Below are 25,869 nucleotides of genomic sequence, written 5' to 3' on the forward strand. Positions count from 1 at the left end.
GTGCAAACTCTTATCACCCCGCCCTCCATTTTGACCGTCATGATGACCTAAATTATCGTGCAAGGCTGGGCTTGCGCCCGGGTGGAACTTTCGGCCCCAACGCCTGATTTAGCAACCGCCCCAGGAACCGACCAAAAAACACCGGCATTCCCAGGTTGCAGCAGGCGCAATTGGCGGCATATTTAAAGGGAGGCTAGAGGATCTTGTATCGCAGTTGTCAGTGACCGCCACGGTTGTCAGCAGAATGCTGCGTGAGTCTACAGTTTAAAGTGCCACTTTTATGTGACTTAACCTGTAAAGTCCTGTCCCCTCAGTGCAGATTCACATGAGGCATGTAGTGAAGTCAAGGTCACTCTGGACCTGCACCTTTATTTCACAGCTCTGGAATGCTGCACTTGCCTGAGACCTGTCCTTATATACCTGTCTCTTGCAAGTACACCCCTGGTGGTAAGGTATGCTGGTGGTTACAGGTCATATCTTATTACAGTCATGTATAGCATGTTAGGATACAGTTATATATAATAATGTAAGATACATGACATCACCCTCCCCCAAGGTCTTATTGTCTTTATAGGTTCAGTCTCTCAGGTGGTCTACGCTCTCGTGTGGAGCGTCTGAGTTGTGGTTCAGTTGTTTGCCTTGGTGTCTATTTTTCTTTGGGTGTGGTTGCTGGTATCTCGCCTGGGCTGTCTGTTTTGATTGGTGTAATTATGGTTGACTCGCCTGGGCTGTCTGTTGGAATTGCCCTTTCCTCAGGTTGTTCCCTCTGTCTGTCCACCAGGTGTGGTGCGAGTTCCACATTGTAGTCTGCCTCTGGTTCCGCAGTGTTGTTGGTAAATCTGCTTTTGACTTGGTCTACATGCCTCCGGCAGGTTTTGCCATTGTCCATTTGTATTACCAGTAGCCTGTTTCCTTCCTTGCCTGTTACTGTCCCTGCAAGCCATTTAGGACCCCTGCCATAGTTTAGTACAAACACTTTGTCTCCTATCTCATTCCATCTCCCTCTCGAATTTCTGTCATGGTACTCAGTCAGCTTACGGCGCTTTGCCTCAACGATTTCGTGCATGTCTGGGAGGATTAATGAGAGCCTTGTTTTTAAAGTCCTTTTCATCAACAGTTGCGTGGGGGGGATCCCAGTCAGTGAGTGCGGACGAGGTCTGTACGCCAGCAACAGTCGTGACAGGCGACCCTGCAGCGTGGGACCTTGGATTTTAAGCATGCCTTGTTTAATGATTTGCACTGCTCTCGCCGCCTGGCCGTTGGAGGCCGGCTTGAACGGTGCCGTCTTGATGTGATTTATGCCGTGGTCAATTATAAAGTCTTGGAATTCTGTGCTGGTGAAGCACGGACCATTATCACTGACCAATATGTCAGGGATTCCGTGCGTTGCAAACATGGTTGCGAGGCTCTCCACAGTGGTGGAGGTTGTGCTCGAGTTTAAAATGGTGCATTCGATCCACATTGAAAATGCATCTACAACTACGAGGAACATTTTGCCCATGAATGGGCCCGCATAGTCTATGTGCACCCAGGACCAGGGGCTCAGTGGAGCCTCCCTGGGGGCATTGCTGAGTTGGGCACAAATGGTGCACCTTCGGACGCAGAGCTCCAAGTCCGCATCAATACCAGGCCACCAGACGTGGGATCTGGCTATGGCCTTCATGAGAACGATCCCCGGGTGCTCGCGGTGGAGCTCCCGGACAAATGCCTCGCTGCCTCGCAGAGGCATGACTACTCGGCTGCCCCACATCAGGCAGTCTGCTTGTAGAGATAGCTCATGCATGCGCCTGTAAAAGGGTTTTAATTCCTCGGGGCAGGCATCGCGAGCCTCTGCCCAGTCACCGGTTAGGATACATCTTTTTACTCAGGATAACGTGGAGTCGCTGGCCGTCCAGGCTCTGATTTGGCGAGCCGTCATGGGCGAACCTGTGGACTCAAAGGCATTGATTGCCATGACTATCTCACAGTCCTGTTCGTCAGACCCTTCCGTGGTCGCCAGGGCTAGCCTGCTGAGCGCGTCGGCACAGTTGTCTGTGCCTGGTCTGTGCCTTATGGTATAGTCGTAGGATGCCAGCATGAGTGCCCAGCGTTGAATTCGCGCCGAGGCGTTGGCGTTTATTGCTTTGCTCTCGGATAGGAGGGACTTGAGGGGCTTGTGGTCGGTTTCTAACGAGAACTTGGCCCCGAAAAGGTATTGGTGCATCTTTTTGACACCATACACGCACGCGAGCGCCTCCTTCTCTACCATTCCGTACCCGCGCTCCACCCGCGAAAGTGACCTGGAGACATAAGCTATGGCTTGTAATTTGCCTGCACTTTTGACATGTTGCAAAACGCACCCGACCCCATACGCTGATGCATCGTATGTGAGAACTAGCTTTTTACCTGGGTCAAAGAAAGTCAAAACACTGTTGGAACACAGAAGGTTGCGTGCCTTATTGAAGGCGCATTCCTGGGCGTCCCCCCAAAACCAATCGCACCCCTTCCTGAGTAGCACGTGGAGAGGCTCCAGCAGCGTGCTTAAGTTCTGCATAAAGTTCCCAAAGTAATTGAGTAGCCCGAGAAAGGCGCGCAGTTCTGAGACATTCCGGGGCCTGGGTACCAGGCCAATTGTTTCTGTTTTGGACTCTGTTGGGCGGATTCCATCAGCGGCAATCCTTCTGCCCAAAAATTCAACCTCGGGTGCGAGAAACAGGCACTTGGATTTCTTGACTCGTAGGCCTACCCGATCCAACCGCTTTAGTACTTCCTCCAAATTACGGAGATGGGAGTCGGTGTCCCTACCCGTGATAAGTATGTCGTCTTGAAATACAACCGTCCCCGGGATGGACTTGAGCAGACTCTCCCTGTTGCGCACCTGATGCCGAATGGGCATCGATTGTACATGAAAAGGCCTCGATGTGTGTTGATGGTGGTGAGTAGCTTGGATTCCTCGGTCAATTCTTGCGTCATATACGCAGATGTGAGGTCTAATTTTGAGAAAAGTTTACCTCCAGCCAATGTGGCAAATAAGTCCTCAGCTCTGGGCAGCGGGTACTGGTCCTGTAGGGAGACTCTGTTTATGGTAGATTTGTAGTCCCCACAGATTCGTACGGATCCATCAGGCTTCATGACTGGGACGATGGGACTTGCCCAGTCGCTAAATTCCACAGGTGATATAATGCCTTCCCGCAGAAGCCTGTCTAGTTCCTGTTCAATCTTTTCCCTCATCACATCGGGTACAGCTCTGGCCTTGTGATGGACCGGTCTAGCATCCTGTGTGATGTAGATTTTGACTTTGGCCCCTTTGAAAGTGCCCACACCTGGCTGAAAGAGATGTTCAAATCGCTTTATAACTGTTGAGCAGGAGGTCCGTTCCTCTAATGACATGGCATGGACATCATCCCATTTCCAGTTTAGTTTTGCCAGCCAGCTTCTCCCCAGCAGTGCTGGGGGGTCTCCGGGGACAATCCACAGGGGAAGTCGGTTCACTGTCCCTTTGTGTGTGACAGAGAGCATGGCGCTGCCGAGGACTGGTACAATTTCTTTGGTATGGCTCCTTAGTTTGGTGTCAACCCTTGTGAGTTTTGGTCTGTCTCTTTTATGCGGCCACAGTTGTTCAAATTGTTGAGCGCCCATGAGAGATTGACTCGCTCCCGTATCCAGCTCCATGTTGACAGATATCCCGTTGAGTAGGACCCTCATCATTATAGGAGGCGTCCTATTGTAGGAGCAGCGGCCATTGATCGTGTTGACCCGCTGTACATCGGTGTCCCGGGTACTGTCCCCACCATCTTCTGGTCTGCTTTCCGACCCATCCGATTCGTATACCAGCCGAGCTGCCGTTTTTTTACACATGCGGGCCAAATGCCCTGTATATTCACAATTTCTGCAAACAGCCTGCTGAAATCGACATCCCCTTGACGAGTGCCCACCCCCACACCTCCAGCACAGACCTGTTCCATTGTTCAAAGTGTTCCCAAAGAATGAGCTGCGTCTGGCTGATCTCTCTTGAGCTTCTCAGTTTGTAGTTGATTGCTCGCATTGTGGGTTGATGAGGTGTGAACGGCCGTTCCTGTGGCCCTTGATGGCTTCTGCCTGCTGTCGAGAGTCTGTTCTCCCGGTTTTGTCTGTGTGTGGGGGTAGCAGCTTGTTTAGTGCTGTGAACTTCTTGTTCCGATATTTCGTTAGTTATCGTACCTGCATTGTAAATCAACCTCGTTTCTTCTTCCCCTACCAAGAATGTCTGTGCAACCAGTGCTGCTGCCTCTAAGGTCAGGTTTTTGGTCTCTATGAGCTTTCGGAATATGCCTGCCTGGCCTATTCCTTCAATGAAAAAGTCTCTCAGCATTTCTCTCCTCAGTTCATCGGAGAACTCACATAAACTAGCCAACCTCCGAAGTTCCGCCACGAAGTCGGGTATGCTCTGGCCCACAATGCGTCTGTAGTTGTAGAACCTGTGTCTGGCCATGTGTAGGCTGCTCGCTGGCTTCAGTTGGTCTCTTACCAGTGTGCTCAATTCTTCAAACGACTTGCTTGCTGGTTTCTCGGGTGCCAACAGATCCTTCATTAAAGCGTATGTTTTCGAGCCACAGCTGGTCAAGAGATGGGCTCTTCTCTTGTCTGCCTTATAGTCGCCTAACCAGTCTTTGGTTACAAAGCTTTGCTGGAGCCTTTCTATAAAGTCCTCCCAATTGTCTCCCGCATTGTACTTTTCATCTGATCCGTTCGCCATTCTGTGGATTCTGTAATCCCGTAACTCGTCGCCACTGTAAAGTCCTGTCCCCTCAGTACAGATTCACATGAGGCATGTCGTGAAGTCAAGGTCACTCTGGACCTGCACCTTTATTTCACAGCTCTGGACTGCTGCACTTGCCTGAGACCTGTCCTTATATATCTGTCTCTTGCAAGTGCACCCCTGGTGGTAAGGTATGCTGGTGGTTACAGGTCATATCTTATTACAGTCATGTATAGCATGTTAGGATACAGTTATATATAATAATGCAAGATACATGACATCACCCTTTTGTTTTCAAGGTCAGTAAAAGATTTCAATAGGCTAGTTCGCCAGCAAATCATGCTGGTTGCTATTGGCAGACGGCTTCAAGCTGGAAGACGGGTTCTTGTCCATGGTGGGCAACGGAATCGAAGAGGTCGTAGACATTTGGGTTTCCAGGGAACATTGCTTATACCTCCACATTTCTGATACGCAGTGCTTTCGAAGGCTGCGCTTCAGAAAAGAAGTGCTGAGAGAGATATGCAGCTCCTACAGGCAGATCTACAGCCTACCAGTGCCAACAGGACTGCGCTGCCCGTCTAGGTGAAGTTTACAGTAGCTTCTATCCTCTTGCTCCTTCCAGGCAGCAGCAGGGAACATATGCAGCATCTCCCAGCATGCTGCACATTGCTGCATTCGCCAGGTGACCAGGGCACTAAATGCATTCAGAATGGACATCATAAAGTTCCCAATGAACAGGGACAGCCAGAATGAGAGGGCTCTAGGTTTTGGAAGATTTGCAGGTTTCCCCAAGGTTCAAGATGCCATTGACTATACATACATCGCCTTGCGAGCACCAACATAGAATGCAGAGGTCTTCCGAAACCGAAAGGGATACCACTCCCTAAACATTCAGCTGGTCTGCAACCACACGCGGCGCATCCTCACAGTCAATGCCCGCTATCCAGGGAGCAGACATGATACTTTCATCTTGCATGAGAGCAGTGTCTCAAGAATGTTTCAGCGACAAAGACAAGGACAGAGCTGGCTGTTCGGGGACAAAGGATACGGCCTGGTCACCTGGCTCATGACCCCCCCCCCCCCCACCCCACCTCCCCTCCGGAACCCTGCCACAGAAGCCGAGCAATGCTATAGTGACAGCCATGCAGCCAGCCGCAACATCATTGAACAGACAATTGGTGTGCTGAAGCAGCGCTTCCGATGCCTGAACTGCTCTGGAGGCAGCCTTCAATATCTTCTCAACAGGTCTCCGAGTTCATTGTTGTGTGCTGCATGCTATACAACTTGGCCATCTTGAGTGGATTGCTGAACCACGTCAGGAGGAGGATGACGAGGAAGAGCAGCCTGCCGAGGAACTCATACCTCGTCCACCACAACCACAGGGGAGGCAGCATGGAAATGTGGCCACAGCAGGAGCCTTATGTCGGCAGCTCACCATTGACCGGTTTGCTTGAACAGGGAAGGGGAGGTTCGAGCGTGGTGTCACTACTCTATGCCAACATGCTGGCTATTCTACACCTGATTCTGTGAATGAGACACAAGAAAGCAATGTCAAAGGTCAAACAACAATTTTTATCAAAATGCAAAAGTGTCAATTCGCCCCCCCCACAAAACTCAAAACCAAACAATGGTTAAAGACTTATGAACACAAAACTGATCCCTGCAGTCAGCAACATATACATTAACATAAATTTGCTCCCTGCACTCAATAACATCTAAAGTAACACAAAACTGCTTCTTGCAGTGAACAAAATGTAAAGTAACACAAAACTACACCCTGCAGTGAACAAAATGTGAAAGAACACAAGACTGCTTCATGCATGAAGTGCATGATAACAATGCACTCATGGACAATGTAGACAATGGTACAGACATTCCTGGCAATGCAGTGTTGCCAGCCCTTAATGGGTCTTCATGAGACTTTCTTCACACCGCCCCCCCCCTTTCTCTTCAAGCCCCTCCCATACTGCTGCTCCTCCTCAATGAGGCCTCAGGGCATACAGCAAGGCTGCTGGAGGGCTGCTGTGTTGAGGGGCCAGACAATGCAGATGGCATCTGAGGACTCACTGGACCAGCTCCTGGCCTGGCTTTCAACTGGGGAGTCTCTTCCTCGGCGTTACCAGTCACAGGTGGTTGGGGTGTCAACCGTGTACGGTGCATGATTGGTGAGTGAGTGGTGGGAACCAGAATGCTGTCATAGAAAAATAGGTGCAGGAGTAGGCCATTCGGCCCTTCTAGCCTGCACCGCCATTCAATGAGTTCATGGCTGAACATGCAACTTCAGTACCCCCTTCCTGCTTTCTCGCCATACCCCTTGATCCCCCGAGTAGTAAGGACTTCATCTAACTCTCTTGAATATATTTAGTGAATTGGCCTCAACAACTTTCTGTGGTAGAGAATTCCACAGGTTCACCACTCTCTGGGTGAAGAAGTTTCTCCTCATCTCGGTCCTAAATGGCTTACCCCTTATCCTTAGACTGTGTCCCCTGGTTCTGGACTTCCCCAACATTGGGAACATTCTTCCTGCATCTAACCTGTCTAAACCCGTCAGAATTTTAAACATTTCTATGAGGTCCCCTCTCATTCTTCTGAACTCCAGTGAATACAAGCCCAGTTGATCCAGTCTTTCTTGATAGGTCAGTCCCACCATCCCGGGAATCAGTCTGGTGAACCTTTGCTGCACTCTCTCAATAGCAAGAATGTCCTTCCTCAAGTTAGGAGACCAAAACTGTACACAATACTCCAGGTGTGGCCTCACCAAGGCCCTGTACAACTGTAGCAACACCTCCCTGCCCCTGTACTCAAATCCCCTCGCTATGAAGGCCAACATGCCATTTGCTTTCTTAACCGCCTGTTGTACATGCATGCCAACCTTCAATGACTGATGTACCATGACACCCAGGTCTCGTTGCACCTCTCCTTTTTTCTAATCTGTCACCATTCAGATAATAGTCTGTCTCTCTGTTTTTACCACCAAAGTGGATAACCTCACATTTATCCACATTATACTTCATCTGCCATGCATTTGCCCACTCACCTAACCTATCCAAGTCACTCTGCAGCCTCATAGCATCCTCCTCGCAGCTCACACTGCCACTCAACTTAGAATCATCCGCAAATTTGGAGATACTACATTTAATCCCCTCGTCTAAATCATTAATGTACAGTGTAAACAGCTGAGGCCCCAGCACAGAACCTTGCGGTACCCCACTAGTCACTGCCTGCCATTCTGAAAAGTACCCATTTACTCCTACTCTTTGCTTCCTGTCTGACAACCAGTTCTCAATCCATGTCAGCACACTACCCCCAATCCCATGTGCTTTAACTTTGCACATTAATCTCTTGTGTGGGACCTTGTCGAAAGCTTTCTGAAAGTCCAAATATACCACATCAACTGGTTCTCCCTTGTCCATTCTACTGGAAACATCCTTAAAAAATTCCAGAAGATTTGTCAAGCATGATTTCCCTTTCACAAATCCATGCTGACTTGGACCTATCATGTCACCTCTTTCCAAATGCGCTGCTATGACATCCTTAATAATTGATTCCATCATTTTACCCACTACTGAGGTCAGGCTGACCGGTCTATAATTCCCTGTTTTCTCTCTCCCTCCCTTTTTAAAAAGTGGGGTTACATTGGCTACCCTCCACTCGATAGGAACTGATCCAGAGGCAATGGAATGTTGGAAAATGACTGTCAATGCATCTGTTATTTCCAAGGCCACCTCCTTAAGTACTCTGGGATGCAGTCCATCAGGCCCTGGGGATTTATTGGCCTTCAATCCCATCAATTTCCCCAACACAACTTCCCGACTAATAAGGATTTCCCTCAGTTCCTCCTCCTTACTAGACCCTCTGACCCCTTTTATATCCGGAAGGTTGTTTGTGTCCTCCTTAGTGAATACCGAACCAAAGTATTTGTTCAATTGGTCTGCCATTTCTTTGTTCCCCGTTATGACTGCCCCTGATTCTGACTGCAGGGGACCTACGTTTGTCTTTACTAACCTTTTTCTCTTTACATATCTATAGAAACTTTTGCAATTCGTCTTAATGTTCCCTGCAAGCTTCTTCTCGTACATCCTGAGGAATGAGACCACCTGCCATTTCCCTGGAACCACTGACTCTCCGGCAGGGCTGTGCCTTAGCAACCGGAACACGATGTCTACGCGCAACTTGCTGCCCTGCTTTGGCACCAGCACTTCCCCGTGGGACAGTGGGGAACGCAGAGAGAGTATGGAATCAGACATGGACTGAATCACTTGCCCAAGCTGAAGCAAAGCTTGTGCCTGTGATGCCCGAGTCTGCAACATGATCAACGGCACGCGCCACACTCTCTGGAACTCCACTGTTGCTGCTCGAGGCCACCCAGCCTCTGTGTGTAGCCAATGATGGCCTCGCTGAACTCACGACAATCTGCGATGCTGCCTCCGCAACAGTCACAGTAAGCTTGTCAGTGCTCGCTGGGATCTGCCCCAATGCATCCATCAGCTCACGCTGCATTCCTGTGGTTTACCTGGACATTTCCACCAGGTCCAGTTCAATGTCTGTGTGTCTTTGACCAGACCGACTGCCAACTCATCCTCTGGAGAGCTGGTCTGCGAGATTCCACCCCGGCACTGCGTTGCTGTACGCCACTGGAGCCAGGAACCTCCGAATCCTCGAACCCCGGGAAATCGGTGTCATCACCAGATGAACTCGGTGCCGATGGGGCAACTGGTGGGTTCTGATGCTCCGCCGGAGCAGTCTCCTCCAGTCCCTCGTCGTCTGCAGCATGGCCTGAAGTGGAGGCGCCCCTCGAGGGAAGCTGCGTCTTTGGTTGGTCATCTGGAAGTAGGAAACAACAGACAAGTGGTTAGCAGCAGGGGAGGGGGCATTGGGACGTGAGGAAGGTGGCATTGCACAGGTTCATTTGAAGGGCCGCCGCAACTCCATATCTCTCAATGCAATGTCTTAAGTCACACCATTCATTTATATACTCTCACGACCCGAAGGGGGCTCAGCATCACCCCTGGCAACTGTCCGAGCAGGGACTCCAATGAGGACAGAGACCCTCTTCTCCACATCTGTCAGCAGGATTGTTTGAGGCAGACCCTCGCCTGTTCGCAGCTGCTCCCTTTGGTTATTTGGAAATGCAAAATTCGGTCAGGCAGAGTCAGCATGGATTTATGAAGGGAAATCATGTTTGACAAATTTGCTGGAATTCTTTGAGGATGTAACGAACAGGGTGGATAAAGGGGAACCAGTGTATTTGGACTTTCAGAAGGCATTTGACAAGGTGCCACATAAAAGGTTACTGCACAAGATAAAAGTTCATGGGGTGGGGAGTAATATATTAGCATGGATAGAGGATTGGCTAACTAACAGAAAACAGAGAGTCGGGATAAATGGTTCATTCTCTGATTGGTAATCAGTAACCAGTGGGGTGCCGCAGGCATCAGTGCTACAACCCCAATTATTTACAATCTATATTAACGACTTGGAAGAAGGGACCAAGTGTAATGTAGCCAAGTTTGCTGACGATACAAGGATGGGAGGAAAAGCAATGTGTGAGGAGGACACACAAAATCTGCAAAAGGACATAGACAGACTATGGGCAAAAATTTGGCAGATGGAGTATAATGTTGGAAAGTGTGAGGTCATGCACTGTGGCAGAAAAAAAAAATCAAAGAACAAGTTATTATTTAAATGGAGAAAGATTGCAAAGTGCTGCAGAAGAGCAGGATCTGGGGGTACTTGTGCATGAAACACAAAAGGATAGTATGCAGGTACAGCAAGTGATCAGGAATGCCAATGCAATCATGGCCTTTATTGCAAATAAAGTGTCCTCCTCACACATTGCTTTTCCTCCCATCTTTGTATAAAAGCAGGAAAGTCTTGCTACAGTTATACAAGGTATTGGTGAGGCCACACCTGGAATACTGCGTGCAGTTTTGGTTTCCATATTTACGAAAGGATATAATTGCTTTGGAGGCAGTTCAGAGAAGGTTCACTAGGTTGATTCCGGAGATGAGGGGGTTGACTTATGAGGAAAGGTTGAGTCGGTTGGGTCTCTACTCATTGGAATTCAGAAGAATGAGAGGTGATCTTATCGAACCGTATATGAGGGGATTAAATGTAGTATCTCCAGTTTTGCGGATGACACTAAGTTGGGTGGCAGTATGGGCTGCAAGGAGGATGCTATGAGGCTGCAGAGTGACTTGGTGAGTGGGCAAATGCATGGTAGATGAAGTATAATGTGGATAAATGTGAGGTTATCCACTTTGGTGGTAAAAACAGAGAGACAGACTATTATCTGAATGGTGACAGATTAGGAAAAGGGGAGGTGCAACGAGACCTGGGTGTCATGGTACATCAGTCATTGAAGGTTGACATGCAGGTACAGCAGGCGGTTAAGAAAGTAAATGGCATGTTGGCCTTCATAGCGAGGGGATTTGAGTACAGGGGCAGGGAGGTGTTACTACAGTTGTACAGGGCCTTGGTGAGGCCACACCTGGAGTATTGTGTACAGTTTTGTTCTCCTAACTTGAGGAAGGACATTCTTGCTATTGAGGGAGTGCAGCAAAGGTTCACCAGACTGATTCCCGGAATGGCGGGACTGACATATCAAGAAAGACTGGATCAACTGGGTTTGTATTCACTGGAGTTCAGAAGAATGAGAGGGGATCTCATAGAAACGTTTAAAATTCTGACTGGTTTAGACAGGTTAGATGCAGGAAGAATGTTCCCAATGTTGGGGAAATCCAGAACCAGGGGTCACAGTCTAAGGATAAGAGGTAAGTCATTTAGGACCGAGATGAGGAGAAACTTCTTCACCCAGAGAGTGGTGAACCTGTGGAATTCTCTACCGCAGAAAGTTGTTGAGGCCAATTCACTAAATATATTCAAAAGGAGTTAGATGTAGTCCTTACTACTCGGGGGATCAAGGGGTATGGCGAGAAAGCAGGAATGGGGTACTGAAGTTGCATGTTCAGCCATGAACTCATTGAATGGCAGTGCAGGCTCGAACGGCCGAATGGCCTACTCCTGCACCTATTTTTCTATGTTTCTATGTTTTTATTATGAGGGGGATCAACAAGGTAGATGCAGAGAGGATGTTTCCACTGATAGGGGAGACTAGAACTAGAGGGCATAGTCTTAGAATAAGAGGCCGTCTACTTAAAACAGGGATGAGGAGGAATTTTTTCTCTGAGGGTTGTAAATCTGTGGAATTCAATGCCTCAGTGAGCTGTGGAAGCTGGGACATTGAATAAATTTAAGACAGAAATAGAGAGTTTCTTAAACGATAAGAGGATAAGGGGTTATGGGGAGCGGGCAGGGAAGTGGACCTGAGTCCATAATTGGATCAGCCATGATCGTATTAAATAGCGGAGCAGGCTCGAGGAGCCGTATGGCCTACTCCTGCTCCTATTTCTTATGTTCTTACTATGGGAGTGCTTGGACTGCAAAGAGAAAAATAGGAAGGGTTCAAAAAGGGTTTCTCTGCTGTTGTGCCACATTTGCCTACTACAGTAGTATAGATGATAGTGTGTGAATGTTCTAGTGGCCTCCATTCAATCTGTTTGGATCTTGCATGTGCTTTATGACATGATAATCTGTGAGGATCCATTCCTTTGCTCTCAAGGCAACCATTTAGGAAATCTGTAATGCTGTTAATATCTTCTTTAGGAGGAAACAGTTACAAACATTAATCATCGTATAAGAGAGATAACAGAAGGCGTCTCTGGAAAACAATAACATGCTGAATAGCCAGAAATGTATATGTTTACTACCATCTTATCACTTCATTATGTCCGACTATTATTACTACTCATCACTCTGACAACCATTTGTATCTAAAACTTCTTTCACGTGATCCTAACTTCTTCTACGTGGTGCTACCTCAGTGTCTGAGGATTGAGGTTTTTAGCTGACACTGTACCCATAGAGCCCTCAAGCACCTTGGTGGCATTCCCCTTAGTGATGCCAGTGTCCTTGCAGGACTTGCTTCCTGTGTTATGTCACTTGCACGTCCAGTGCCTACTAGGCCCAGATCAGAAGTTTTGTCCTGTCCTGGTTTTGGAGGGGACTGCAATAATACCGAAACATTGTCACTTCTATGAGAAGCCGTGACATATGTGGCTACTCCTTGCAAGCCACGAGTGCTAGGCAGTGGTGAGGAATGCGCCTAGCAGCTGTGAGGAACACATGGGGCATTAATCTTAGGAGGGTACATTTAGATTTGTGAATCCGAAGATGTGACTGAGCAATAACAGGAGGCCTTTCAAGTCATTAGAATGTCTGCAGACTGCAACTAGTAACAGTTCTGTAAATGTTCCATCCCATTACCAATCTGAAACTGACAGCTCTATTTCAACTTCTCCATCACCCACTGACTGTTTAAGGGTTGCAGAGGTTCCTCCTCATGTCTACCGAGGGCCTTGATGTTTGACATTCCTCCACCCATGGCAGTTCATTGCCTCTGGTTATGTGCTCGTTCTCTTTTTGTAAATAACAAAGATTTAGACATGCTACAGATTCCATGCTCCAGCAAATTCAGGCCCATTGTGTGAACATTTTCACAAGGAAATGAAATCAGGTGAAGCTAATGCAGCAGTATCTTCACTTTTGACTCCAACATTGCAGAAAATGCAATATGGAATAGTGGAATGATAGAAGATGATGTGTACCCACGAGGGGGATGGTGTAGGTCTCTCTTGCCTATTAAGGGTCTCATTAATTTCACTTTTTACACTATGTGGTCCTGGAATGTGTGGCAGTGTGTCATGCTTACAGCAGTATGTCAACATATGCATGGGTACTTGAGATCCAATGCTAACTCAATGGTGTCAATAATATTAGTCTATTTGACCTTTTTTTAAAACACGGAGTCAGGTTCCAAATGTACGCTGATGACATCCAGCTCTACCTCTCCACCACTTCTCTCGACCCCTGCTTGTTATCTAAATTTTCAGATTGCTTGTCTGACAGCCAGTACTGGATAGCAGAAATTTTCTCCAATTAAATATTGGGAAGACCGAAGCCATTATCTTTGGTCCTCGCCAGAAACTGCGGTCCCTAACTACTGACTCCATCCCTCTCCCTAGCATTTATCCGAGGCTGAACCAGACTGTTGGCAATCTAGGCATGACATTTGACCCTGAAATGGGCTTCCGACCACATATCCGCGGCATAACTAAAATCGCCTTTTTAGTTACATTGCTCTGTAACATTGCCTGTCTTCGCCCCTGCCTCAGCTCTTCTGCTGAATCCCTCATTCATGCCTTTGTTACCTCTAGACTTGACTACTCCAACTCACTCCTGGCCAGCCTCCTACATTCTACACTAGGTAAACTTGAGGTCATCCAAAACTCAGCAGCCCATGTCCTAACTCGCATTTAGTCAAGATCACCCATCACCCCTGTCCTTTCTGACCTACATTGGCTCCCAGTGAAACAATGCCTCGATTTCAAAATTCTCATCCTTGTTTACAAATCACTCCATGGCCTTGCCCCTTTCTATCTCTAATCTTTTTCAGCCTCACAACCCCATAAGTTATCTGCACTCCTCAAATTCTGCCCTCTTGAACATCCCTCATTATAACTGCTCAACCAACAGTGGCTGTGCCTTCAGTTGTTTGGGCTCTAAGCTCTGGAACTCCCTCCCTGAACCTCTCCGCCTCTACCTCGCTTTCCTCCTTTTTAAGACACTCCTTAAAACCTACCTCTTTAAATAAGCTTTTGGTCATCTGCCTTAATTTCTTCTTATGTGGCTCGGTGTCAAACTTATCTGTTTTGTCTTCTAACACTATTGTGAAGTGCATTGGGATGTTTTTACTACATTAAAGGCTCTATATAAATAAGAAGTTGTTTTTAAAGTAATAACTTTGGACTTGCATAAGTGTAAATACTATTCATTGTTAAGTGTCAGTCGTGGCTCAGTTGGTATCACTCTCGCCTCGGAGTCAGAAGGTTGTAGGGTCAAGTCCCACTTCAGAGACTTGAGCATAAAAATCTAGGCTGACACTCCAGTGCAGTATTGAGGGAGTGCTGCACTGTTGGAAGTGCCGTCTTTTAGATGAGATGTTCTCTCAGGTGGACAAAAAAGATCCCATGGCAGTATTTCGAAGAAGAGCAGGGGAGTTATCCCCGGTGTCCTGGCCAATATTTATCCCTCAATCACCATCACTAAAACATTATCTGATCATTATCACATTGCTGTTTGTGTGAGCTTGCTGTGTGCAAATTGGTTGTCACGTATCCCGCATTGCAACACTTCAAAAGTACTTCATTGGCTGTAAAGCACTTTGGGACGTCCTGAGGTCATGAAACGCACAATATATATGCAAGTCTTTCTTTTCTTAAAGCGCAACTGTAAAGTCTCTCTTTTTAAAGCTCCAGTGTGTATGTTCTAGCTTGTATGTCGTCGTCATCATCATAGGCAGTCCCTTGGAACGAGGATGACTTGCTTCCACGCCAAAGAAAAGGATGTTCACAGGTGTTTCGAATGTAGAACCCGAACTACATCCTCAAGGGTGGAAGATGTCTGTGCATGTTTTTTTTAAAAACGTGTGGTGGCCGTTGCACACCAGCCACCACATGACTTGACAGAGCTCGGTCTTGGTCCAGTGGCAAGGATTATTGCAGTGTGGGCTGGCCCGTGCTGCCCCTGGGACCCTGGCCCCGAACTCGCACCTCCCCTGGGCCCCGATCACATCCTGCCACAGTCTCTCGCCGCTCCTGCTGCATCAGCTCATGCTCCAATCACCGACCTGGACCTTACTGACGTCCCTCTTCGCTGCTGTTGCCTTCCTGCACTAGCTCGCACTGTACCTTGTAGTGGCCTCCACGCTGCTTCTTTTATGGCCCCTCACACCCTCCCTCCCTCTCTCACACACACACACACACACACACTCATACACACTCACGCCCTCCCTCCCTCACACACACACACTCATACACACGCCCTCCCTCCCTCACACACACACACACACACTCACGCCCTCCCTCCCTCACACACACACACTCATACACACGCCCTCCCTCCCTCACACACACACACACACACTCACGCCCTCCCTCCCTCACACTCACACTCATACACTCCCTCCCTCTCACACACACGCACACTTACACTCACCCTCCTCCCTCTCTCACACACACACACATACATTCACACACCCACCCTCCCTCTCACACACATTCACGCTCTCACTCTCACACACCCTCCCTCCCTCTCACACACACACACACACAATCCCTCCCTCCCTCCCACACTCACACCCTCCCTCCCTCTCATACACAATCACACACTTACACCCTCCCTCCCACACTCACACCCTCCCTCACTCACCCTCCCTCCCTCACACACTCACCCCCTCCCTCACTCACACACTCCCTCCCTCACACACACATACTCACGCCCACCCCCTCCCTCACACACACACACACATTCACACCCTCCCTCTCTCACACACACACACACACCCTCCCTCTCACACACACACACACACACACACACTCGCTCACATCCTCCCTCCCTCACATCCTCCCTCCCTCCCTCACACACACACACACACACACACCCTCTCCCACAAACACACACACACCCTCCCTCTCACACACACCCTCCCTCCCTCCCTCCCTCTCACACACACACACACCCTCCCTCCCTCCCACACCCTCCCTCTCACACACACTCACACCCTCACTTCCTCCCTCTCACACACACTCACACCCTCACTTCCTCCCTCTCACACACACTCACACCTTCCCTCCCTCTCACACCCACCCTCCCTCTCACACACACTCACACCCACCCTCCCTCTCACACACACTCACACCCACCCTCCCTCTCACACACACACACCCTCCCTCCCTCTCACACACACACACCCACCTTCCCTCCCTCTCACACACTCACACACACCTTCCCTCCCTCTCACACACTCACACACACCCTCTCACACACACACCCTCTCTCCCTCCCTCACACACTCACACCCACCCTCCCTCCCTCTCACACATACTCACACCCTCCCTCCAACACACACTCACACCCTCCCTCCCTCTCACACACACTCACACCCTCCCTCCCTCTCACACACACACACCCTCCATCACACACGCACCCTCCCTCCCTCCCTCTCACACACACACACACTCCCTCCCTCTCACACATGCTCACACCCTCCCTCCCTCCAACACACACTCACTCCCTCCCTCCCACACACACACCCACCCTCACACATTCACACCCTCCCTCCCTCACACACACTCACACCCACCCTCCCTCCCTCTCACACATACTCACACCCTCCCTCCCTCACACACTCACACTCACACTCACACCCTCCCTCCCTCTCACACACACACACACACACACTGTCACCCTTCCTCTCTCCCTCTCATACACATAAGAACATAAGAATTAGGAACAGGAGTAGGCCATCTAGCCCCTCGAGCCTGCTCCGCCATTTAACAAGATCATGGCTGATCTGGCCGTGGACTCCGCTCCACTTACCCGCCCGCTCCCCATAACCCTTAATTCCCTTATTGGTTAAAAATCTATCTATCTGTGACTTGAATACATTCAATGAGCCAGCCTCAACTGCTTCCTTGGGCAGAGAATTCCACAGATTCACAACCCTCTGGGAGAAGAAATTCCTTCTCAACTCGGTTTTAAATTGGCTCCCCCGTATTATGGGGCTGTGCCCCCTAGTTCTAGTCTCCCCGACCAGTGGAAACAACCTCTCTGCCTCTATCTTGTCTATCCCTTTCATTATTTTAAATGTTTCTATAAGATCACCCTTCATCCTTCTGAACTCCAACGAGTAAAGACCCAGTCTACTCAATCTATCATCATAAGGTAACCCTCTCATCTCCGGAATCAGCCTAGTGAATCGTCTCTGTAACCCCTCCAAAGCTAGTATATCCTTCCTTAAGTAAGGTAACCAAAACTGCACGCAGTACTCCAGGTGCGGCCTCACCAATACCCTGTACAGTTGCAGCAGGACCTCCCTGCTTTTGTACTCCATCCCTCTCGCAATGAAGGCCAACATTCCATTCGCCTTCCTGATTACCTGCTGCACCTGCAAACTAACTTTTTGGGATTCGTGCACAAGGACCCCCAGGTCCGTCTGCACTGCAGCATGTTGTAATTTCTCCCCATTCAAATAATATTCCCTTTTACTGTTTTTTTTTTCCAAGATGGATGACCTCACATTTTCCGACATTGTATTCCATCTGCCAAACCTTAGCCAATTCGCTTAACCTATCTAAATCTCTTTGCAGCCTCTCTGTGTCCTCTACGCAACCCGCTTTCCTACTAATCTTTGTGTCATCTGCAAATTTTGTTACACTACACTCTGTCTCCTCTTCCAGGTCATCTATGTATATTGTAAACAGTTGTGGTCCCAGCACTGATCCCTGTGGCACACCACTAACCACCGATTTCCAACCCGAAAAGGACCCATTTATCCCGACTCTCTGCTTTCTGTTTGCCAGCCAATTCTCGATCCATGCTAATACATTTCCTCTGACTCCGCATACCTTTATCTTCTGCAGTAACCTTTTGTGTGGCACCTTATTGAATGCCTTTTGGAAATCTAAATACACCACATCCATCGGTACATCTCTATCCACCATGCTCGTTATATCCTCAAAGAATTCCAGTAAATTAGTTAAACATGATTTCCCCTTCATGAATCCATGTTGCGTCTGCTTGATTGCACTATTCCTATCTAGATGTCCCGCTATTTCTTCCTTAATGATAGCTTCAAGCATTTTCCCCACTACAGATGTTAAACTAACCGGCCTATAGTTACCTGCCTTTTGTCTACCCCCTTTTTTAAACAGAGGCGTTACATTAGCTGCTTTCCAATCCGCTGGTACCTCCCCAGAGTCCAGAGAATTTTGGTAGATTATAACGAATGCATCTGCTATAACTTCGCCATCTCTTTTAATACCCTGGGATGCATTTCATCAGGACCAGGGGACTTGTCTACCTTGAGTCCCATTAGCCTGTCCAGCACTACCCCACTAGTGATAGTGATTATCTCAAGGTCCTCCCTTCCCACATTCCCGTGACCAGCAATTTTTGGCATGGTTTTTGTGTCTTCCACTGTGAAGACCGAAGCAAAATAATTGTTTAAGGTCTCAGCCATTTCCACATTTCCCATTATTAAATCCCCCTTCTCATCTAAGGGACCAACATTTAATTTACACACTCACTCCCTCCCTCCCTCCCTCCCACACACACACACACACTCTCACACCCACCCTCCCTCCCTCCTCTCACACACACACCCTCCCTCCCTCCTCACACACACTCACACCCTCCCTCCCTCCTCACACACACTCACACCCTTCCTCCCTCCTCACACACACTCACACCCTCCCTCCCTCCTCACACACTCACACTCACAAACACACTCTCTCTCCCTCACACACACTCATGCTCTCACCCTCCCTCCCTCACGCACACTCTCACCCTCCCTCCCACACGCACACACACTCACCCTCCCTCCCTCACGCACACTCACACCCTCCCTCCCTCACGCACACACACACCCTCCCTCCCTCACGCACACACTCACACACACCCTCCCTCCCACACACACACTCACACTGTCCCTCCCTCACACACACCCCAATTCACTCACACACTAAGTAGATGACCATAAACATTGATCTATTTTATTCATTCAAGTTGCCTATAAAGAGTAAATATTACAAAAGGTAAATTAATCCACTGCAGTCTGTTTTACAGAAAGCTTAATTCTGAACAAACCCGTCTCCTGTCTCTTCAATTAAACATGTTGCTCTGAAAATCACACTATTCTAATATTCAAAAGTTATCATAAAATTACAATGGGCTCAATCTGCCTATTGCAGTATTTACTATTGCTAAACTTGTATAAGAACAGTTTGCTAGATTGATTTTTTTTCCCCAAAATTTTCTTTACTAGTGCACAATTTCATGGGCACCAGACACACTCTAATACCTCACCCAAGTGCCCATTCTTCATGTGTGAATGTTGCTAGGCTATTCTACCAATGGAGTTTTGCAGCATTGTCTTCACCTACTGTCCACACGTGTGATGTTCCAATAGGAGCAAGAGTTGATTTTCTGGTCTCTGATCCAGGGGCATTTGGGTCAATTGTAGTTGTCCTGGATGAGATCAAGTAACTTGGCACAGACTGTGGATCTATACCGTTCAGTTGGAGCCTGAGCAACAAGTTCTTCATTTTCAGGTTTTACTAATTTTCTCCAATAAATTCTCTAATTTAAAAAATCAGTTTTTACCTAAAATGAATTGTACTTATCACTAAATGAGATTTCCTAAAATCACACGGTATGGTCTGTATACCTCTTTCACCATTGTATAGAAACAATATTAAGAGATCTACAATTGTTTTCCTTCTCTATTCTCCAGTAAGATGGTCAGTTACACAATTTACATTTGTATCTAACTCGTTTGTTGGCTGTGTGATGAGTAGCTGCCAGATTTCTCCATGGAATTCAATTCAATCCACAATCTGCCCATTTTCTCTCCGTATCTTCTAGTTTTTCAGTCTTTCGTTGTTCTCATCTCCACAGTCTCCTGAACTCTTTGCGTCTCAGTTGCTTTAATCTCTATGTTGTATCCACACACCGTCCAGCATTAGCTCCATCTAATTAAAAGCTAGAGCTCATGAGATTGGGTTGAATCCCTCTACCATTAGGGGAGCCTTAAATTAATAAACAGCAGTGACTGTTCAGATATATATATATAGCACCTTTGATTTGAAAAACATAGGCGAGATGCTGGAGGAGGATGGCATGGGCAACTGTATTATACGGTGCAGAAATTATAAAATGGTTACAGCATGGAAGGCAGCCATTCGGCCTGTCGAGCCCGTGCCGACCCTCAGCTAGTCTCACTCCCCTACCCTTTCCCCGTAGCCCTGCAAATTCTTTTCCTTCAGATAATTATCCAGCTCCTTTTTGAGTCTGCCTCCATGAGCCTTTCAGACAGTGCATTCCAACCATTTGCTGCATAAAAAAAGTTTTTCTTACATCGCCTTTGGTTCTTTTGCCAATCACCTTAAATCTGTGGTTCTCGACCCTTCTGCCATTGGGACCAGTTTCTCTCTCTCTCTCTCTCTCTCTCTCTCTCTACTCTGTCCAGACTCCTAATGATTTTGCTCACCTCTATCAAATCTCCTCTCAATCTTCGCTGCTCCAATGAGAACAACAGTCTATCAACATAACTGAAATCCCTCATTCCTGGAATCATTCTCGTAACTCTTTTCTGCACCTTCTCTAAGGCCTTCACATCCTTCCTAAAGTGTGGTGCCCAGAATTGTACACAGTACTCCAGTTGGGGCCGAACCAGTGTTTTATACAGGTTCATCACCATTTCCACATTTTTGTACTCTATACCTCTATTTATGAAGCCCAGGATCCCATAAGCCTTTTTAGCTGCTTTCTCAACATGCCCTGACACCGTCAATGATTTCTCCCAGGTCTCTTTGTTCAGGTAACCCCTCTAAGATTGTACCATTTAGTCCTCTCATTCTTTCTATCAAAATGTATCACTTCACACTTTTCTGCATTAAATTTCAACTGCCACATGTCTGCCCATTTCACCAGCCTGTTTATGTTTTCCTGAAGTCTATCACTCTTCTCCTCACTGTTACTTCAAGTTTTGTGTCATCTGCAAATTTTGAAATTGTGCCCTATACACCCACGTCCAAGTCATTAATATATATCAAGAAAAGCAGTGGTCCGAGAACCGATCCCTGGGGAATACCACTGTATACCTTCCTCCCGTCCGAAAAACAACCGTTCACCACTATTCTGTTTCCTGTCACTTAGCTAATTTCATATCCATGCTGCCATTCTCCCTTTTATTCCATGGGCTTCATCTTTGCTGGCGAGCCTATTATGTGGCACATGTGGAACGCCTTTTGAAAATTCATGTACACTATGTCAACCGCATTACCCTCATCAACCCTCTCTGTTACCTTATCAAAAAATCGATCAAGTTGGTTAAACATAATTTGCCTTTAACAAATCCGTGCTGGCTTTCCTTAATTAATCCACACCTATCCAAGTGACTGTTAATTTTGTCCCCGATTTACTGTTTCTAAAAGCTTGCCCATTACCGAGGTTAAACTGACTAGCCTGTAGTTGCTGGGTTTATCTTTACACCCATTTTTGAACAATGGTGTAAATTTTTCAAATCTCCAGTCCTCTGGCACCATGGAGATGGTTTTGTTCTGAAAATATAAGGGTGCTTGCTTTAAGCATGCCATCAGATTTAATGAAATCTAAATAGCATCTAATTGCCTTGTATAATTGATATTAATATGACCTATTGAATCATTGTCAGTGTTTGAGTCAAAACATTATTCTCCTATAATTGAAAAGAAAAAAATCTGCAACTGTTAGAAATCTAAAATAAAAATAGAAATTGGTGCTCAAATCAGGGTCGCCATCTGAAATCTTCACCAATCATTTCTCTTTTCAGATGCCAACAGTTCTGCTGTATATTTACTGAGGTTGAATGATCAGTCATGATCATATTGAATGGCGGTGCAGGCTCGAAGGGCCGAATGGCCTGCTCCTGCATCTAATTTCTATGTTTCTATGTTTCTATCCCCGTATCTATGGAGGATTGGAATATTACGGCCAGTAACTCCGCAATTTCCGTCCTCAGTATCCTAGGATGCATCCCATCCGCTCCTGGTGATTTATCTACTTTTAAGTACAGCCAAATTTCTAATGCCCTTTTACCAATTTGTATCCCATCAAGTGTCGCCACTACCTCCTCCTTCACTATGTCTACGGCAGTATCCTCTTCCTTGGTGAAGACGAATGCAAAATACTTGTTTAGTACCTCAGCCATTCCCTCTGCCTCCATGCTTAGGTCTCATTTTTGGTTCCTAATCAGCCCCACCCCTTCTTTACTACCCTTTTACTATTTATATGCCTATGGAAGACTTTTGGATTACTTTTTATGTTGGCTGCCATTCTATTCTCATACCTTCTCTTTGCCCCTCTTATTTTCTTTTTCACTTCTCCTGTGACCTTTCTATATATAGCCTGATTATTAGATGTATTTTTAATCTGTCATACACGCTCTTTTTCTGCTTCATCATATTCTCTATCTGTTTCCTCATCCAAGGAGCCCTGACTTTAGTTGTCCTACCTTTCCCCCTAGTGGGAATGTTCCTCAACTGTACTTAAACTATTTCCTCTTTAAAGGCAGCCCACTGTTCCATTACAGTTTTGCCTGCCAATCTTTGATTCCAATTTACCCAGGCCAGATCTATTCTTGCTATTGAGGGAGTGCAGCGAAGGTTCACCAGACTGATTCCAGGGATGGCTGGACTGTCATATGAGGAGAGACTGGATCAACTGGGCCTTTATTCACTAGAGTTTAGAAGGATGAGAGGGGATCTCATAGAAACGTATAAGATTCTGACGGGACTGGACAGGATAGATGCGGGAAGAATGTTCCCGATGTTGGGGAAGTCCAGAACCAGGGGACATAGTCTTAGGATAAGGGGTAGGCCATTTAGGACTGAGATGAGGAGAAACTTCTTCACTCAGAGAATTGTTAACCTATGGAATTCCCTGCCGCAGAGAGAGTTGTTGATGCCAGTTCACTGGATATATTCAAAAGGGAGTTAGATAGGGCCCTTACGGTTAAGGGGATCAAGGGGTATGAAGAGAAAGCAGGAAAGGGGTACTGAGGGAATGATCAGCCATGATCTTATTGAATGGTGGTGCAGGCTCGAAGGACCGAATGGCCTACTCCTGCACCTATTTTCTATGTTTTTATGTTATACCACTGAAATTGGCCTTCCCCCAGTTAAACATTTTTACTCTAGATTGCTCCCTGTCCTTTTCCATAGTTAATCTAAACCTTATGATACTATGATCGCAGTTCCCGAATGTTCACCTACTGACACTTGCTCCACTTGATCTACCTCATTCCCACAACCAGATCCAACCATGCTTCCTTTCTTGTTGGGCCAGAAACATACCATCAAGAACGTTCTCCTGAACACACTTCAGAAATTCTTCCCCTTCTCTACCCTTAACACAATTATGATCCCAGCCTATATTAGGATAGTTGAAGTCCCCTGTTATTACTACCCTATGGGGGAGGGAAATTGCCCTTCAGAAAAAGGCCCATTAACACCTCTAAGAGGCAGTAACGGGGCGGGAAGGCCTTTTCAACCGGGGGCAGGCAGCGGGGCCGATCCATCTGCAATTGCCCCTGGGCCGGGGCAGCGGAAATGGGGTTCTGCCACGCCCCCTGTTTCTGCCCCACCCGATCCTCTGACCCATTATTGGCCGTGCGCCAACCCCTTACTGCCTGGCACTGATCCTGTTTCCTCCCCACGGGGGGAATTGCTCCGCGGAAACTCAGCCGCTGTCAGTCGGTGCCCCCAACGGCTTCATGAGCCGGGAAGCTGCCAGTGGCTGAGCGGTGCAGCAGCCCTTAAAGGGGAGGCGCACCTCCGCGGCCTCTGGCCCAGCCAAACCCCTCCCTGGTGGCCCAGTGGGCTCCACTGAGGCCTCACTAGGCTCCTTTAAGTGAAGGGGAGGGACGTCAGCGTGATGCGGCATGGCCGTGTTAAGGAGCCAAAATTTACGGTTCTTCCCTTCAACTCTCGTCGGGCGGTAAATTTCAGTTTAAATCGAAGTGCCCACCCCAATTTCTCGCTGAGGGCAATTTCAGCCATGATTGTTCTTGCACCTCTCTGTAATTGCTCTGCAAATTTGCTCCTCCATATCTTTCCCACTATTTGGTAGTCTATAGAATACACCTGGTAGTGTAATGCCATCTCTATTATTTCTTCATTCTAGCCATAAAGTTTTTGTCTTTAACACCTCTAGGGTATCCTCCCTCTCCAGCACTGTAACATTCTCCTTAACCAATACTGCACATCACCTCATATCTTTCCTTCCTATCTTTCCGGAACACCTTTTAACCAGGAATATTTAATACACAATCGTGCCCTTTTCTGAGCCAGGTCTCAGTTATTGCCACAACATCATATTCCCATGTGGCTATTTGTGCCTGCAGCTCACTTACCTTGTTTACTGCGCTTCGTGCGTTCACATACGTACACTGTAAACTAATCTTAGACCATCCTGTATTCTCTCTTATTTTGATCCTACCTAATACCTTACTGTTTCTTACTTTAATGCTCTCTGCCTCTCCCAATCCTTTGAGCACTTTATTTCCTCTTTCTAATGTTACATCCTGATGCCTTCCCGCGAGGATATTGGTTCTGGGCCTGTTGAGGTGCAACCCGTCCAACCTGTACAGGCCCCACTTCCCCCAGTACCGGTACCAATGCCCCAGGAATCTGAAGCCCTCTATCCTACATCTGCTCTATTCACCTATACGCACTCGCGCGTGGCACCGAGAGTAATCCGGAGATTACTACCTTTTGAGTCCTACTTTTTAATCTTTCCTAATTCCCTAAAATCTGTCTGTAGGACCTCATCCCTCTTTGTACCTATGTCGTTGGTACCGATGTGGACAACAACTTCTGGCTGTTCACCCTCCCCCCTCAGAATGTTCTGCAGCTGCTCAGAGACCTTAACCCTGGCACCATTGAGGTAACAGACCATCCTGGAGTCGCAACTGCGGCCACAGAAATGCCTGTCTGCTCCCCTAACTATCTAATCCCCTACCATTATTGCTCTCCCTCTCTTCTTTCCCCCTTCCCCTCCCCCCCCCCCCAACGTACAGCTGAACCATCCGTGATGCTGCGGACTTGACTCTGGCTGTACTCCCCAGAGGAACCAACTGAATACTGTTTGGAGAGCAAGATGCACGCAGGGGACTCCTATACTATCTGTATGGTCCTCCTCTTCTGTCTGGTGGTAACCCAATCCCTCTTTGCCTGCACACTCCTTATCTGTGGGGTGACCACCTCCTGAAATGTGCTATCCACGAAGCTCTCAGCCTCACGGATGCATCGTAATAATGCCAGCTGCTGCTCAAACTCGGAAACACAGAGATCGAGCTCCTCCAATTGATGACACCTCCTGCATACGTAGCTGTCTAGGACAAGGGAAGCGTCCTAGATTTCCCACATGGCACAGGATGTGCATTCCGTGGGACTGAGCAGCTCTGCCATGCCTCTATTTAATAGGCTATTAAA

General features: G+C 47.6%; 1 long non-coding RNA gene across 1 annotated transcript in view; it reads right to left on the bottom strand.

The window, feature by feature from the left end:
* Positions 1-6,205: 6,205 nt before the first annotated feature.
* LOC139275766 (uncharacterized) overlaps positions 6,206-25,869 on the bottom strand; it is a 73,539-nt gene continuing 53,875 nt past the window's right edge. The window contains exons 3-4 of the long non-coding RNA XR_011595754.1: positions 9,231-9,541; positions 6,206-6,241 (exon numbers count right to left, since the gene is read on the bottom strand). This is a non-coding gene — a long non-coding RNA (uncharacterized lncRNA). The remainder of the gene's footprint in view (positions 6,242-9,230; positions 9,542-25,869) is intronic.

The sequence above is a fragment of the Pristiophorus japonicus genome, chromosome 11 (assembly GCF_044704955.1).
Source record: "Pristiophorus japonicus isolate sPriJap1 chromosome 11, sPriJap1.hap1, whole genome shotgun sequence".
NCBI lineage: Eukaryota > Metazoa > Chordata > Chondrichthyes > Pristiophoridae > Pristiophorus > Pristiophorus japonicus.